This window comes from Oncorhynchus keta, unplaced genomic scaffold, assembly GCF_023373465.1.
Source record: "Oncorhynchus keta strain PuntledgeMale-10-30-2019 unplaced genomic scaffold, Oket_V2 Un_contig_17247_pilon_pilon, whole genome shotgun sequence".
Taxonomy (NCBI): Eukaryota; Metazoa; Chordata; class Actinopteri; order Salmoniformes; family Salmonidae; genus Oncorhynchus; species Oncorhynchus keta.
Window position 1 is genome coordinate 64,187 of NW_026280359.1, and position 6,473 is coordinate 70,659.

General features: G+C 30.9%; 1 long non-coding RNA gene across 2 annotated transcripts; it reads right to left on the minus strand.

Moving 5' to 3' along the window:
• Positions 1-799: 799 nt before the first annotated feature.
• Positions 800-6,103, minus strand: LOC127919612 (uncharacterized). Of its 2 annotated transcripts, none has more exons than XR_008103484.1 (3): positions 5,898-6,103; positions 5,666-5,713; positions 800-839 (listed from the first exon to the last, which is right to left on the minus strand). It is a non-coding gene; the product is annotated as an uncharacterized LOC127919612 (long non-coding RNA). The 2 variants fall into 2 exon arrangements; XR_008103485.1 differs by lacking the exon at positions 800-839 and adding an exon at positions 2,821-2,860.
• Positions 6,104-6,473: the final 370 nt, after the last annotated feature.

The window sequence follows — 6,473 nt, forward strand, 5'->3', positions numbered from 1 at the left end:
ACTGTTTACCTAGTCTAGTAAATCATTAAATACTACTACCACTGTTTACCTAGTCTAGTAAATCATTAAAGACTACTACCACTGTTTATCTAGTCTAGTAAATCATTACCTATAAGACTACTACCACTGTTTACCTAGTCTAGTAAATCATTAAATACTACTACCACTGTTTACCTAGTCTAGTAAATCATTAAATACTACTACCACTGTTTACCTAGTCTAGTAAATCATTAAATACTACTACCACTGTTTACCTGGTCTAGTAAATCATTAAATACTACTACAACTGTTTACCTAGTCTAGTAAATCATTAAATACTACTACAACTGTTTACCTAGTCTAGTAAATCATTACATCATTACAGACTACTACCACTGTTTACCTGGTCTAGTAAATCATTAAATACTACTACCACTGTTTACCTAGTCTAGTAAATCATTAAAGACTACTACCACTGTTTACCTAGTCTAGTAAATCATTAAATACTACTACCACTGTTTACCTAGTCTAGTAAATCATTAAAGACTACTACCACTGTTTACCTAGTCTAGTAAATCATTAAAGACTACTACCACTGTTTACCTAGTCCAGTAAATCATTAATAATATATAATAATAATATATGCCATTTAGCAGACGCTTTTATCCAAAGCGACTTACAGTCATGTGTGCATACATTCTACGTATGGGTGGTCCACTGGGAATCATTAAACCCACTACCCTGGCTAGTAAATCATTAAAGCGCCATGCTCTACCAACTGAGCTACAGAAGGACCACAAAGACTACTACCACTGTTTACCTAGTCTAGTAAATCATTAAAGACTACTACCACTGTTTACCTAGTCTAGTAAATCATTACATCATTAAATACTACTACCACTGTTTACCTAGTCTAGTAAATCATTACATCATTAAATACTACTACCACTGTTTACCTAGTCTAGTAAATCATTAAAGACTACTACCACTGTTTACCTAGTCTAGTAAATCATTAAAGACTACTACCACTGTTTACCTAGTCTAGTAAATCATTAAAGACTACTACCACTGTTTACCTCGTCTAGTAAATCATTAAATACTACTACCACTGTTTACCTAGTCTAGTAAATCATTAAAGACTACTACCACTGTTCACCTAGTCTAGTAAATCATTAAATACTACTACCACTGTTTACCTGACCAGTAAATCATTAAATACTACTACCACTGTTTACCTAGTCTAGTAAATCATTAAAGACTACTACCACTGTTTACCTGGTCTAGTAAATCATTACATCATTAAATACTACTACCACTGTTTACCTGGTCTAGTAAATCATTACATCATTAAATACTACTACCACTGTTTACCTAGTCTAGTAAATCATTACATCATTAAATACTACTACCACTGTTTACCTGGTCTAGTAAATCATTACATCATTAAATACTACTACCACTGTTTACCTAGTCTAGTAAATCATTACATCATTAAATACTACTACCACTGTTTACCTAGTCTAGTAAATCATTAAATACTACTACCACTGTTTACCTAGTCTAGTAAATCATTAAATACTACTACCACTGTTTACCTAGTCTAGTAAATCATTAAAGACTACTACCACTGTTTATCTAGTCTAGTAAATCATTACATCATTAAATACTACTACCACTGTTTACCTAGTCTAGTAAATCATTACATCATTAAATACTACTACCACTGTTTACCTAGTCTAGTAAATCATTAAAGACTACTACCACTGTTTACCTAGTCTAGTAAATCATTAAATACTACTACCACTGTTTACCTAGTCTAGTAAATCATTACATCATTAAATACTACTACCACTGTTTACCTAGTCTAGTAAATCATTAAAGACTACTACCACTGTTTACCTAGTCTAGTAAATCATTAAAGACTACTACCACTGTTTACCTAGTCTAGTAAATCATTAAAGACTACTACCACTGTTTACCTAGTCTAGTAAATCATTAAATACTACTACCACTGTTTACCTAGTCTAGTAAATCATTAAATACTACTACCACTGTTCACCTAGTCTAGTAAATCATTAAATACTACTACCACTGTTTACCTGGTCCAGTAAATCATTAAATACTACTACCACTGTTTACCTAGTCTAGTAAATCATTAAAGACTACTACCACTGTTTACCTGGTCTAGTAAATCATTACATCATTAAATACTACTACCACTGTTTACCTGGTCTAGTAAATCATTACATCATTAAATACTACTACCACTGTTTACCTAGTCTAGTAAATCATTACTAGTAAATCATTAAATACTACTACCACTGTTTACCTAGTCTAGTAAATCATTACATCATTAAATACTACTACCACTGTTTACCTAGTCTAGTAAATCATTACATCATTAAATACTACTACCACTGTTTACCTAGTCTAGTAAATCATTAAATACTACTACCACTGTTTATCTAGTCCAGTAAATCATTAAAGACTACTACCACTGTTTACCTAGTCTAGTAAATCATTAAATACTACTACCACTGTTTACCTAGTCTAGTAAATCATTACATACTACTACCACTGTTTACCTAGTCTAGTAAATCATTAAATACTACTACCACTGTTTACCTAGTCTAGTAAATCATTAAATACTACTACCACTGTTTACCTGGTCTAGTAAATCATTAAATACTACTACCACTGTTTACCTAGTCTAGTAAATCATTAAAGACTACTACCACTGTTTATCTAGTCTAGTAAATCATTACATCATTAAATACTACTACCACTGTTTACCTAGTCTAGTAAATCATTACATCATTAAATACTACTACCACTGTTTACCTAGTCTAGTAAATCATTAAAGACTACTACCACTGTTTACCTAGTCTAGTAAATCATTACATCATTAAATACTACTACCACTGTTTACCTAGTCTAGTAAATCATTACATCATTAAATACTACTACCACTGTAAATCATTTACTACTAGTCTAGTAAATCATTAAAGACTACTACCACTGTTTACCTAGTCTAGTAAATCATTAAAGACTACTACCACTGTTTACCTAGTCTAGTAAATCATTAAATACTACTACCACTGTTTACCTAGTCTAGTAAATCATTAAATACTACTACCACTGTTTACCTAGTCTAGTAAATCATTAAATACTACTACCACTGTTTACCTAGTCTAGTAAATCATTAAATACTACTACCACTGTTTACCTGGTCAGTAAATCATTAAATACTACTACCACTGTTTACCTAGTCTAGTAAATCATTAAATACTACTACCACTGTTTACCTGGTCTAGTAAATCATTACATCATTAAATACTACTACCACTGTTTACCTAGTCTAGTAAATCATTACATCATTAAATACTACTACCACTGTTTACCTGGTCTAGTAAATCATTACATCATTAAATACTACTACCACTGTTTACCTGGTCTAGTAAATCATTACATCATTAAATACTACTACCACTGTTTACCTAGTCTAGTAAAAATCATTAAATACTACTACCACTGTTTACCTAGTCTAGTAAATCATTAAAGTAAACTACTACCACTGTTTACCTAGTCTAGTAAATCATTAAAGACTACTACCACTGTTTACCTAGTCTAGTAAATCATTAAAGACTACTACCACTGTTTACCTAGTCTAGTAAATCATTAAAGACTACTACCACTGTTTACCTAGTCTAGTAAATCATTAAATACTACTACCACTGTTTATCTAGTCTAGTAAATCATTAAAGACTACTACCACTGTTTACCTAGTCTAGTAAATCATTACATCATTAAATACTACTACCACTGTTTACCTGGTCTAGTAAATCATTAAATACTACTACCACTGTTTACCTGGTCTAGTAAATCATTAAAGACTACTACCACTGTTTACCTAGTCTAGTAAATCATTAAAGACTACTACCACTGTTTATCTAGTCTAGTAAATCATTAAATACTACTACCACTGTTTACCTGGTCTAGTAAATCATTAAATACTACTACAACTGTTTACCTAGTCTAGTAAATCATTAAATACTACTACAACTGTTTACCTAGTCTAGTAAATCATTACATCATTAAATACTACTACCACTGTTTACCTGGTCTAGTAAATCATTAAATACTACTACCACTGTTTACCTGGTCTAGTAAATCATTAAAGACTACTACCACTGTTTACCTGGTCTAGTAAATCATTAAATACTACTACCACTGTTTACCTAGTCTAGTAAATAATTAAATACTACTACCACTGTTTACCTAGTCTAGTAAATCATTACATCATTAAATACTACTACCACTGTTTATCTAGTCTAGTAAATCATTACATAATTAAATACTACTACCACTGTTTACCTAGTCTAGTAAATCATTAAATACTACTACCACTGTTTACCTAGTCTAGTAAATCATTAAATACTACTACCACTGTTTACCTAGTCTAGTAAATCATTACATCATTAAATACTACTACCACTGTTTACCTAGTCTAGTAAATCATTACATCATTAAATACTACTACCACTGTTTATCTAGTCTAGTAAATCATTACATCATTAAATACTACTACCACTGTTTACCTAGTCTAGTAAATCATTAAATACTACTACCACTGTTTACCTAGTCTAGTAAATCATTAAATACTACTACCACTGTTTACCTCGTCTAGTAAATCATTAAATACTACTACCACTGTTTACCTAGTCTAGTAAATCATTACATCATTAAATACTACTACCACTGTTTACCTAGTCTAGTAAATCATTAAATACTACTACCACTGTTTACCTAGTCTAGTAAATCATTACATCATTAAATACTACTACCACTGTTTACCTGGTCTAGTAAATCATTAAATACTACTACCACTGTTTACCTCGTCTAGTAAATCATTAAATACTACTACCACTGTTTACCTAGTCTAGTAAATCATTACATCATTAAATACTACTACCACTGTTTACCTAGTCTAGTAAATCATTAAATACTACTACCACTGTTTACCTGGTCTAGTAAATCATTAAATACTAATACCACTGTTTACCTGGTCTAGTAAATCATTAAATACTACTACCACTGTTTACCTGGTCTAGTAAATCATTAAATACTACTACCACTGTTTACCTGGTCTAGTAAATCATTAAATACTACTAAATCATTAAATACTACTACCACTGTTTACCTAGTCTAGTAAATCATTAAATACTACTACCACTGTTTACCTGGTCTAGTAAATCATTAAATACTACTACCACTGTTTACCTAGTCTAGTAAATCATTAAATAATACCACTGTTTACCTGGTAAATCATTAGTAAATCATTAAATACTACTACCACTGTTTACCTAGTCTAGTAAATCATTAAATACTACTACCACTGTTTACCTAGTCTAGTAAATCATTAAATACTACTAAGACTGTTTACCTAGTCTAGTAAATCATTAAATACTACTACCACTGTTTACCTAGTCTAGTAAATCATTACATCATTACAGACTACTACCACTGTTTACCTAGTCTAGTAAATCATTACATAGTAAAATACCACTGTTTACCTGGTCTAGTAAAATACTACTACCACTGTTTACCTAGTCTAGTAAATCATTAAATACTACTACCACTGTTTACCTAGTCTAGTAAATCATTAAATACTACTACCACTGTTTACCTAGTCTAGTAAATCATTACATCATTAAAGACTACTACCACTGTTTACCTAGTCTAGTAAATAAATCATTAAATACTACTACCACTGTTTACCTAGTCTAGTAAATCATTACATCATTACAGACTACTACCACTGTTTACCTAGTCTAGTAAAAATCATTAAATACTACTACCACTGTTTACCTAGTCTAGTAAAAATCATTACATCATTACAGACTACTACCACTGTTTACCTAGTCTAGTAAATCATTAAAGACTACTACCACTGTTTACCTAGTCTAGTAAATCATTAAATACTACTACCACTGTTTACCTAGTCTAGTAAATCATTAAAGACTACTACCACTGTTTACCTAGTCTAGTAAATCATTAAATACTACTACCACTGTTTACCTAGTCTAGTAAATCATTAAAGACTACTACCACTGTTTACCTAGTCTAGTAAATCACTACTACTGTTTACCTAGTCTAGTAAATCATTACTACTACCATTAAAGTAAACATTACTACACTGTTTACCTAGTCTAGTAAATCATTAAATAATCATTAAATACTACTACCACTGTTTACCTAGTCTAGTAAATCATTAATCATTAAATACTACTACCACTGTTTACCTGGTCTAGTAAATCATTACATCACCTGGTCTTAAATACTACTACCACTGTTTACCTAGTCTAGTAAATAAATCATTAAAGACTACTACCACTGTTTACCTAGTCTAGTAAATCATTAAATACTACTACCACTGTTTACCTAGTCTAGTAAATCATTAAAGACTACTACCACTGTTTACCTAGTCTAGTAAA